Source organism: Erinaceus europaeus, chromosome 5 (genome assembly GCF_950295315.1).
Source record: "Erinaceus europaeus chromosome 5, mEriEur2.1, whole genome shotgun sequence".
Classification (NCBI taxonomy): domain Eukaryota; kingdom Metazoa; phylum Chordata; class Mammalia; order Eulipotyphla; family Erinaceidae; genus Erinaceus; species Erinaceus europaeus.
In genome coordinates, this window is record NC_080166.1 from 2286400 (window position 1) to 2297739 (window position 11340).

Below are 11340 nucleotides of genomic sequence, written 5' to 3' on the forward strand. Positions count from 1 at the left end.
CAATGGGTTTTCTTTTTTTAATATTTATTCATTTCTTTTGTTGTCCTTGTGTTTTTATTATTGTAGTTATTTTCGTTGTTGTTATTGATGTCATCGTTGTGGGATAGGACAGAGAGAAATGGAGAGAGGAGGGGAAGACAGAGAGGGAGAGAGAAAGAGGGACACCTGCAGACCTGCTTCACCGCCTGTGAAGCGACTCCCCTGCATGTGGGGAGCCGGGGGCTCGAACCGGGATCCTTACGCCGGTCCTTGCGCTTTGCACCATGTGCGCTTAACCCGCTGCACTACCCCCCCCCCCCACAATGGATTTTCTTTTCACCTCTGGAGACCCGGGGATTTGAATCAGGCTCACAGGACAGCAAGGATATATTTTGTGCTACCCTCCTAGCTTGGGACTGCAAAGGCCACTGTGTAATTTGGGGCGGCTCAGTGTGAGGGCAGCTCCTCCTCTGAAGTAGGTCAGGCTTGGAACAGCCAGGAAGAGGGACACTGGGCACAGAGCAGTGCTGGGTGACAGAACACCACCTCTCCCAGCCCTGCTGCCACCTGGCTCATTGCCTCACACCTGGAGGCTGGGGATGGGAAAGGTGATGCTGACAGTTCTCAATTTCCCTCTGAAGTCATTTACCGTTATGTAGCTAAAGCGACTTCGTGGGAGGGACAACAGGTATATACATTTCTGTCTTGTATGGGTTTGTATAACATTCCTGCAGAAAGCTTGCATTCTGGGTCATTTGAAGGCTTACTGCATTATTTCTACAGTCTTGGAGTGTAAAGGAAGACTAGTCTCACTTCCAAAGGATTAGTGGCTGGAAAATGACTGCTGATTTTAGGCCAAGAAGAGCCTTCCATAATTCAAAAGAAATGTGTCTCTTGTTTAAGTCACCTCAACATGTAATGCTTTCTCGATTCAGAAGGTATCACTCAAACTGATTTTTTAAACTTTAAGATGCTTACCAAAAAATGTTTAATAGATCATGTTTGCTCTACCCACCAAGTGGGAGGGATTTGTCTAAGAAGCCAGAGGAGGAAAATGGCTTTCATCTGCCATGAGCTCGAGTTCCTTTCTTTCTTTCTTTCTTTCTTTCTTTCTTTCTTTCTTTCTTTCTTTTTTATGGGAACAAATAAGTTTTTACTTTTTACAAATACACCGAAGAGGCCTGCAACACTGCCAGCACTGGATGCAACCCTGGGCCATAAGTCTGCACACTCCTTTGCAACTGGTCCTGTGAGGGTAGAAGCTTTCATTTCCCCTTTATTATTTACAATGACCCCTGCATTGTCTTCAAAATATAGACATACACCATCTGTTCTCTGGTATGACTTTCATTGTCGAATTACCACCGCTGGATGTGCCTTCTTTCTGAGCTCTGGTTTGCCTTTTTTGACTGTGGCCATCAGCATGTCACCCACACCAGCAGCAGGAAGCCTGTTCAGTCGTCCCTTGATACCCATGTCTCCCCAAGTGTGGTGTAACTTGTCACACCACTGATTGAAGCAAACAACACAACATGCTGTGGCTTCACCCAAAAAGTGGTGTCTTTACTCTTCCCTTTCTGGACGGCTCAATGGGTCACTAGTAAGAGGCCCAGCGAGTGCTTTTAAAGGGGTGAGCTGTAGTTTCAAGAGAAGACTTGGGATGAGAACAGTCTATGAGCAGGGACTCAGACAGGCAACGGAACATAGCTCTGTCAGGAAGTCCTAGGGGTCCGCAGTGGAGAACATGGATTTGAGATGCAGCTTTTCCTCTCCGGGGTGCTGATATTGCTTTTGGTGGGAATTCAATGCCCTGCTGAAAGGAAGAGAGAAAGAAAGAAAGAAAGAAAGAAAGAAAGAAAGAAAGAAAGAAAGGAGGAAGGAAAGAGAAAGGGAGAAAAGGAAAAAGGAGGGAAGGAAGGAAGGAAGGAAGGAAGGAGGGAGGGAAGGAAGGAAGGAAGGAAGGGAGGGAGGGAGGAAGGAAGGAGGGAAGGAAGGAAGGAAGGAAGGAGGGAAGGAAGGAAGGAGGGAAGGAAGGAAGGAGGGAAGGAAGGAGGGAAGGAAGGAAGGAAGGAAGGAAGGAAGGAGGGAAGGAAGGAAGGAGGGAAGGAAGGAAGGAAGGAAGGAAGGAAGGAGGGAAGGAAGGAAGGAAGGAAGGAAGGAGGGAAGGAAGGAAGGAAGGAAGGAAGGAAGGAAGGAAGGAGGGAAGGAAGGAAGGAAGGAGGGAAGGAAGGAAGGAAGGGAGGAAGGGGTTCAACCCTGTCTATTCCTGGTCTCCTGTGCTGTGACTTTTCAGTAGGCCTAAAATGAACCTCCTTGCAGTTGGAGAATAATACCCCAGCCCATCTGGATATTAACCCTGCCTGAGCCATGGTTGAATATTCTCTCTAAAACCAATGTTTAGAAAATTAAAGTGAGGGCCCTGGAGAAAGCATAATGGTTATGCCAAGGACTCTTCTGCATGAGGCTCTAAGCTCCCAGGTTCAGTCCCCACCACCACCATCTGCCAAAGCTGAGTAGGGCTCTGGTCTCTCTCTCTCTGTGCATCTTTTCTCTCATTAAAAATAAATAAAATATTTTTTTAAAGGAAATCAAGGTGAGGAAAAGTGAATGCACAATTTGGGGTGGGGCAAGGGTGGGGGAAACTGGTTCTTGCAAGATTTTTTTGCCTTGCATAAAACTTGCCTGTTAAAGGAGAAGGGAAAAAAAAAAAAATCCTGACTGCTGTGTTCCTAGTCTAGGAAAGCGGTAGTTAATCCCGTGATAGCTTGCTGAAGAATGCATGGTTTATTATTAAAGTAATCTCTTAAGATTTTCCTGGAATGTGCTTGTACAGCAACTCTGCCTGTGTGAGCTGTCCTATGTGTGTGTCTTTGCTTCCAGAATTAAGCTGACTTTTCCCCCTTTAGCCCACAGACCTAGTGCCTTATCTTTCTTCCTCCGCCCCTTCTGCTAGCCTTCTTTTCACTGCTCTCGTCTTTGAGAAGAGCTTTTTTTTATTTTAATATGAGGGTTCACAGTATAGTCTTTTTAAATTTTTTTTCTCATCACTGTCATCACCAAAGGTTTGTGTCCCCATCCCTGCCCACATCGATGACCCCGATAGTTCTCCCGCAGTCTTAGATAGATGTTGACTTTTTTCCCTTTTTTTCCCCACGAAAGGTCATTTTGTGTGCTACCATTTTCCCAGAGACTATACTTGGCCTTGTCTGGAGTACGTGCTCCCTGCACCTTGATGTCTTGCTGGGCACCTGCAGATGCTCAGGTCAGATGGAGTTAGGTTCATCCAGTAAGACCCTCCTCAGTGTGGAGAACAAGCAAGCACACAGATAGATAAATACATAAAGGAGAAAAGCTATCTGTTCCCACAAAGTGTTGACCTTGGCTGGCCCTGCATATTTATAGATGCAGAAAAACTGGCTCTGTCAGATTTGGCTACTAGCAAGCTTAGACAGATACTGGAGACTTTTCCCTTCCTTTCTGCCCACCTGCCTACTGCTTGTGATTGGTCGGCCTGCCTGTCTGCGGATCTGTCAATATCTATCTAGCTATCTATCTATCTAGCTCTCATATTGGAGGATTCTTCCGTGGTTTGTCTCTCTCCTTCTCCCTCTTCCCCTCTTTCTCCTTCCTTCTATTAGGAAAAGTGGTTACATATAACTGCAAAATAGTGATAGAAAGAAAGAAAGGAAGGAGGGAAGAGAAAGGGAGAAAGGGAAAAAAAAGAAAGAAAGAAAGAAAGAAAGAAAGAAAGAAAGAAAGAAAGAAAGAGTGGAGAGAGTATTCTTCTGGCTCCCCACCTGCAGGGGAGTCGCATCACAGGCGGTGGAGCAGGTCTGCAGGTGTCTGTCTTTCTCTCCCCGTCTCTCTCTGTCTTCCCCTCCTCTCTCCATTTCTCTCTGTCCTATCCAACAACAATGACATCAATAACAACAATAATAACTACAACAATAAAACAACAAGGGCAACAAAAGTGAAAATAAATAAATATTAAAAATTAAGAAAGAAAGAAAGAAAGAAAGAAAAAGAAAGAAAGAAAGAAAGAAAGAAAGAAAGAAAGAAAGAAAGAAAGAAAGAAAGAAAGAGGAGAGAGTGCCTGGGAACCTGAGTGTCTAGTCAGCGCTTTCAGGGGATTCGGGCGGTGTGCACTTGGGGCCGCACTTGGAGAGACGCTGCGTTTCTGTTGTGCTTGAGAGGCTGCGTGATGAGAGCTGTGTGCACCCCATCAGTTTCTAGTCGCCACTGACCTTTCTCTGGCCGACTGGCTCTCTGCCACCTGGGCGTCCAGGCTCTGTGCTGCTTCGGTCGCTTCCCCTCCCCTGCGTAGACTTGCTTTCAGAGAAAACTTCGCCACCTGCGCTTCACACTGACCTCTGAGGAGGCCAGAGAAAACCCAGAGTGACTCCATTTTGGATGCCCCTGCCATGTTAGGGATGACCTCAGACTCACCCCAAGTTACTGGAAAAACCGCAAAAAGTTCCACCTGGAAGCAGCTGATCAGAGACGAGCAGGAAAGTAGAAAGAAGGACAGCCATTGACCCGAAACCAACTGTTCCTTGTAAACATTTGTTTACAAAATGTTCCGCGTAAACATTTCCACCTGTCCTCACCCTGCGATAACTATAAAAACGTGGGACGAGAAGTGATCTTGGTCGCAGACTCTCCCCTTGTGTGGAAGGGTGTCGGTGGCCCAAGCTTAAGCTTGCTAATCAAGGCTCTTGCTATTGCATGTGATTCCGGTCTTCTTTGCGTGAGATGGGAACTCGAACCTCTGGGCCTAACAACCTGTACTCAGATCAGTGCGTCTCTGAATGCAAGGCAGTGTCTTTATTAACGACATCTCCTGGCTCAGAACAGGAAGGACAGAGGCCTCCTCAGTCCTGGGCCAGCCCCACACTATATCTGACGTCCTGCTACACAGCTCGACTTCAACGTGCCTGTTTGCAATGTGGAACTGTAGGGTATGTGTAAGATTGTCTCCGTGCTGTAGCAAAAAGCAAGTGGATCTGGATTGAGGATCAAAGTCCTGGTACCGCTTTTTTTTTTTTCTCTAAGAGTCCTTCCCAGGCTCTTTGTTTGCTATTGGATAGAGACAGAGAGATGTTGAAAGGGGGGAGATAGAGAGGGCGAGAGACAGAGAGACACCTGCAGCCCTGCTTTACCACTCTTGAAGATTTCTCCCTGCAGGTGGGGACCGGGGTCTTGAACCCAGGCCCTTGTGCACTATAACGTGAGTGCTCAACCAGGTGTGCCACCGCCTAGTCCCCCAGCACCACCTCTTACTAACTACAAGACTTAGAGCAAGTCACCCAACTTCTCAAGGTGTCCACTCTCTTACTTGTAAGATTGCACATTCCGGGGCCAGGCGGTGGCGCACCTGGTTGAACGCACACGTTGCAGTGCACAAGAATGAACATTCCCTCTCCCATCTGTCCCTTGGTAGGAAGCCAAAGAAGTCCTGTTTGTGAAAAGACTTTGAAAAATCTGAGACTGTAAATGAAATAAACTGTGTGATACGATGACACAAAGTGTGGCAGAGCTAGAAAAGTGCCCTTTTCTCAAATGTTTCTGCCATCGTAACAGAAACCCCGCTACAAGTGAATAATGCGTCTGATCACCAGGGCTCTCGGAGGCGCTGCACTTCCTTGAGGCTAATTCCTAGGGTGGACCATCCTCCAAGTGTGACTTTTAGTATATTACTGAAAAGTACCTCTAGTGGAGTGCAGCGGGTTAAGCGCAGGTGGCGCAAAGTGCAAGGACCAGCATAAGGATCCTGGTTCAAGCCCCCGGCTCCCCACCTGCAGGGGGGTCGCTTCACAGGCGGTGAAGCAGGTCTGCAGGTGTCTGTCTTTCTCTTCCCTTCTTTGTCTTCCCCTCCTCTCTCCATTTCTCTCTGTCCTATCAACAATGACGACATTAATAACAACAATAATAACTACAACAGTAAAACAACAAGGGCAACAAAAGGAATAAATAAATATTTAAAAAAAAAAGACGACTGTTGGGGGCAGATTCTCTCTCCTGGGACTACCCTGTGAGCTATATATGTCAGTTTTCAGCCCCTTTTCTTTATTCTTTTAATTCTCTCTCTCTCTCTCTCTCTCTCTCTCTCTCTCCTAACATGCTTTTGCATCCAGTTAAAAAAAAAAAAAGGATACTTTTAGTGGATACTTTTAGTTTATCCTGTCAGAGAGAGATGGGTAAATTTTGCTGGCTGCAAAAGAAGAGAGGAGAGAATGGAGGAAATGAGAAAACAAGGGCTGGAGGCAACTTCCTTCAGCTTCTTTTTTTTTTTTTTTTTTAATTTTTTATTAATTTTATTTTTGAGATAGACGCAGAGAGAGAGAGAGAGAAACACCAGAGCACTGTTCAGCTCTGGCTTATGGTGGTGCGGGGGATTGAACCTAGGATTTAGGAGCCTCAGGCATGAGAGTCTGTTTGCATAACCATTATGCTGTCTCCCCCGCCCTTCCTTCAGCTTCTTTGGAGATCTGCTGCTTCTACCTGGTCCCAAACCCACCACCATACACAATTCAGCCCCCAAACTTCTGCTCTGTTTTGACTACGGCCAAACACTCTGGTAGGGGCTCCTGGGCTGGCTTAGGAAAGAAATACCGCTGGCTGTGCTCACTTAGTGACTGAGCTGAAAACGTGCATTCATTTGCGTAAGGGAATTAACTACATTGGAAGTTCACTGCTATGTGTGCTGCGTATTTCAGTGCGGATAGGAGCAGAGCCCTACAGACAGCAGCCAAGGCGTCCAAGAAAGTTGAATGCCAGTTTTTGGTTATATCACCGTTGTGTTTTTCTGTCTCTTTTCTTTTCTGCCTCCAGCCTTATCACTGGGGTTCAGTGCCAGCACTACGAATCCACTGCTCCTGAAGGCCATTTTTTCCCATTTTATTGGGTAGGACAGAGAGAAATTGAGAAGGAATCAGGAGATAGATAGATAGATAGATAGATAGATAGATAGATAGATAGATAGATAGACCTGCAGACCTGTTTCACCGCTTGTGAAGTGTCTGCCTGCAGGTGGAGAGCCGGGGGCTTGAACATGGGTCCTTGAGCGCAGTGCTTGTGTGCTTAACCAGGTGCGCCTTTGAACTTTGCCTTTTCTTACCTGTGCTTGTTTGTTTGCTTTGGTGGAACCAGAGTTTTGCACATGTGTGATTTCACTACTTCCAGCCACTTTTTGTATTTAATCTTTTGTTGTTCTTTTCTGTGTACTAATCTGATACTCATGCTCAAACGTCACTCTCAAGTGGGTCATGTCTGAAGTGTCAGCTTCTAAAGATTAAGAAATCGAAGCTCAGAAACCGTGAATTACGTCGGTGGACAGGCTTGGGGACAGAACTTCAATGACATAGCACTCAGCTCCCTTGAGTGACCCAGAACACAGAGCTCATGTTGTCCTGGTTCACCCATGCTGGTTAGCGGCATATATCAATTTGTCTACAGACTTGCAGTAGTGTTTAGGATGCAGTAAAGTACTGATGGTAAAAATAAGTCTTAAGACCTCAAAAGAGTAATATAAAAACATCAGACAAATTAGAAGTTAGCTTACCTTAAGTCTCAGAAATTCCAATTCTGAATAAGCTTAGAAGTACATCAGATCATTTCCTAAGAGTAGCAAGAAGTCGAAAGACTGTAAAGTTCAACAACAAAAGGACAGTGACAAACTGGTACAAACATCCTTGGACTTTTCTGACATTAACACTGATGGCGTGGAGGGAGCTTCCAGGGCTGCTTGAATTGAGTAAGGAGAAGGAGTTACAGAGGGAGACATAAAGCTTGGTGCCACTCATATCTGGACTGAGAAATGCCAATTAGAATTACTCAGGACTTAGAAATACAACGATTCACACCAAGGACCCTGAAGAGGGAGGAGAATAACACCTTACTAACTCAATATGGCGGTTCCATTGAGCGAAAGAAAAGAGATGAAGAAAAAAAGCAGGGAGAGAAAGGTGAAACAGGAGGTGAAATGTGGACTAGCCGTGGGTCAGGATGTGGTAGGATGCTGAGGTGTCAAGAGGAATCGGGGACCCAGTGCACATTGCTAGAGAATGATCTGACTTAGCGGTGGGATTGGTGTTTCGACAATGACCATGGAAGCAGGAGAAATTGTACCCATGTGACAGCTGTTGTTTTTATTTTATTTATTTACTGGTTTGCCTCCAGGATTATTGTTGGGGCTTGGTGCCAGCACTATGAATCCACTGCTCCTGGCAGCCATGTTTTTTTCCAGTTTTACTGAATAGGACAGAGAGAAATTGAGAGAGGAGGGGGAGATAGAGAGGGAGAGAGAGACACCTGCAGCCCTGCTTTGCTGCTTATGAAGTGCCTCTCCTGTAGAGGGGAGCCAGGCACTTGAACCCAGAGTGTGTGGGTTCTTGTGCTTAGTACTATGGTGTGCCACTGCCTGGCCCCCATAATTTATTTTTCTAAGAAAAAAAAAAAAAGCCAAAAACAAACCTTCTGAATAACCGGGTGGTTGTTCACCTAGTCAAGTATGTGTGGAACCTCAGGTTCAAGCCCCAGACACCACACAGAGCAGCACTACAGCCCCAGGGGAGAAGCAAGCTCGTGGCTGTTGGGGCAGTGCTGTAGTTTCTCCTTCTCTCATTCTCCCTCTGTCCTCTCTTTCTGTCTGAATTTAAAAGAATGCAAGAGTCATCCTAGGAGTGGTGGCATTGTTCCTTGTGAAGCTCCAGGGCACCAAAGTAAGTAAACACACAATTAAAAGATACATATATGTACTCCACATCAAACCTTAGAATATATATATGTGTGTTATTTTACTTTTGTTTATATAAAGACTCTGTGTTAATCATTTTCTTTTTTTTCTTTGCTTTTAGCAATGTTTATTGATTGATTGATTGATTATTGGACAGAGACAGAGAGAAATTAAAACAGAAGAGGGAGAGAGAGAGAGAGGAAGAGAAACAGAGAGATACCTGCAGCCCTGCTTCACCGCTCGTGAAGACTTCCCCTCTGCAGGTAGGGACCAAGGGCTTGAACTCAGGTCCTTGTACACTGTGAGTGCTTAACCAGGTGTACCACCACCTGGCCTCTGTAATCGTTTCTTACCTGCTACTTTATTTGATCGCCATGGTAACTTTATAAATCAGGACCTGTCATCGTCTCCATTTTGCAGTTGACAATATTGAGGAGACTAGTGAGGTAGCAGTGCTTGTAAGTCTCAGAGTCTGGTTCAGATGCACGGAGTCTGGTTCCGGGGACCAGGAGTGAACACACTATGCCAACTCAGAATTTTTATAAAGAAATGAAAAGCCTGTGGGTGACGCTGGCTCTCCGCTCCATCTTGGGAGCACACAGGCTAATCTTGCCGCGCGTGTCTCTGCTCTGAGATCCATTTTCCAAGCCCCTTTCACTTCTCCATTTCATCTTGGTCTAGTACCTCAGTTTCTTTACTTCTTGACTTCCATTCAGTAGCCTCACTTGGAATCATTCTTCCAGCTCTGATCATAACTTCATCACATGTTGTAGACAACAGCCATGGCTGGACTTTGAGCCTAAGGGGAAAAGCCCTGATCTGACCCTGGACTTGGAGCTGGTCTTGACTGGACCATCGTGGGTGAGAGTTGACAGCTGGGTCACTGAAGGGGATTGTCTTACTGAAAAATAGTTTTTAAAAGATTTGGTCCCTTTAGAACACAATTAAAATAGCCTTCCTACCTTCTTCCCATATGAAGACTCTTAGTTTCATCTGCTCTATGCTTAATCTTTAGGATTCTGTTCATTAAACAATTTGTTCTGTTTTTTGTCTTCCTTCTTTTCAGCCACCAAGTTTCAGATGCTACCATGATGCCAACCTGACTCCCCTGGGCAGACGCCTCACCTTGAACCTCACCTCCCCAGAGCCCTGCCCCACTAGGGAAAGACAGAAACAGGCTAGGTGGTGGGAGTAGATAGCATAATGGTTATGCAAAGAGACTCTTGTGCCGGAGGCTCCAAAGTCCCAGGTTCCATTCCCCTGCACCACCATAAACCAGAGCTGAGCAGTGCTTTGGTTAAAAAAAAAACAGGCTAGGGTGTGGATCCACCTGCCAACACCCATGTCCAGTGGAGAAGCAATGGCAGAAGCCAGAAGTTCCACCTTCTGCTCCCCATAAAGAATTCTGGTCCAGGCTCCCAGAGGGGTAAAGAACAGGGAAGCTTCCAATGGAGGGGATGGGATGCAGAATTCTGGTGGTGGGAGCTGTATGGGATTGTCCCCCTCTTATCTTAAAACCCTGTTAATCATTATGAAATCACTTAAAAAAAAGGATTGGGCGGTAGACGAGATGGTCACGGGTGAGTGTCTGTGTGCAGTTGTGCATGTGTGTATTGGTTCATAATAGAAGCTACTGTTTTTTTAGACTACAGGTGGAAGATAAAAATTGTAGGAATGATTCCCAATAGCCAGTAACTCACATACAGTCTCTGGCTTTCAGAATAGATCTCTTCATCTAAGTGGAGCAACCCTGATTATCTTCTATGTCTAGGAAATACGGTTTATCTTGGCTAATGTTCAGACTGCTTCTCCTCCTTGTTATGTCCTTAATGCAAGGGTGTTCCTTCAGGTCAGACCAGGGAAGAGAACCTCACCCGTCACTTTTGTTGAGGGAGGAACCAAATCTCCAGAAAGCGAGGTGGGGGTAGATAGCATAAAATCTGGAGAGATTCTCATGCCTGAGGCTCCAAAATCCCAGGTTCGATCCCCTGCCCCACCTAGAGCCAGAGTTGAGCAGTGCTGTGGGAAAAATAAAATAAGTAAGACAATCTCCAGAAAACTAAACCTGTCCTATGGGTTTCTGCCCAGGATTCTGTTGATTTAGTCCTTTGTGGAAGAACTGAACTCACCTGAAATCTATCTGCTGAAGAAACAGCACCTGCATAGACCAGCCTGGGTATGGGATGAGGTGAGGAAGACCCCCACCTGGAAACATTTCAGGAGGAAACGTTCACTTTGAGGGGACCTCTGAGGAAATAAATGTGTGATGGTAAATGTCAGTCCTGACTCTCTTGTTATCTCTTCACAGAACTCAATAGACTGCCCTCCTTCTCTGAAGCTGAAGCATCCTGTGCACAAAATGGAAAACAATATTTGAATTTCAGGGCTTCTTCCCGGGCTAGATTATGTGCTAGTTGCTGAAATCTGGTTAATTCCTGGCCAACAGCAAACCCCGAAGTAGCGATTGTTGTTAGTTGAGGGAAAGAGGAAATGTTCAGATTCATCTCATTTTAAGATCCCCCCCCCCATAAAAATAACCTTTTTGGGAGTCGGGCGGTAGTGCAGTGGGTTAAGCACATGTTGTGCAAAGCACAAGGATTGGCATAAGGATCCTGGTTTGAGCCCCC

General features: G+C 45.8%; 1 long non-coding RNA gene and 1 other non-coding gene across 2 annotated transcripts; one reads left to right on the forward strand and one right to left on the reverse strand.

Moving 5' to 3' along the window:
* Positions 1–1475: 1475 nt before the first annotated feature.
* Positions 1476–1611, reverse strand: LOC132538864 (small nucleolar RNA SNORA21). Its single transcript, XR_009550174.1, has one exon. It is a non-coding gene; the product is annotated as a small nucleolar RNA SNORA21 (small nucleolar RNA).
* An 8418-nt stretch (positions 1612–10029) lies between these two features.
* Positions 10030–10992, forward strand: LOC132538671 (uncharacterized). Its single transcript, XR_009550024.1, has 2 exons — positions 10030–10139; positions 10802–10992. It is a non-coding gene; the product is annotated as an uncharacterized LOC132538671 (long non-coding RNA).
* Positions 10993–11340: the final 348 nt, after the last annotated feature.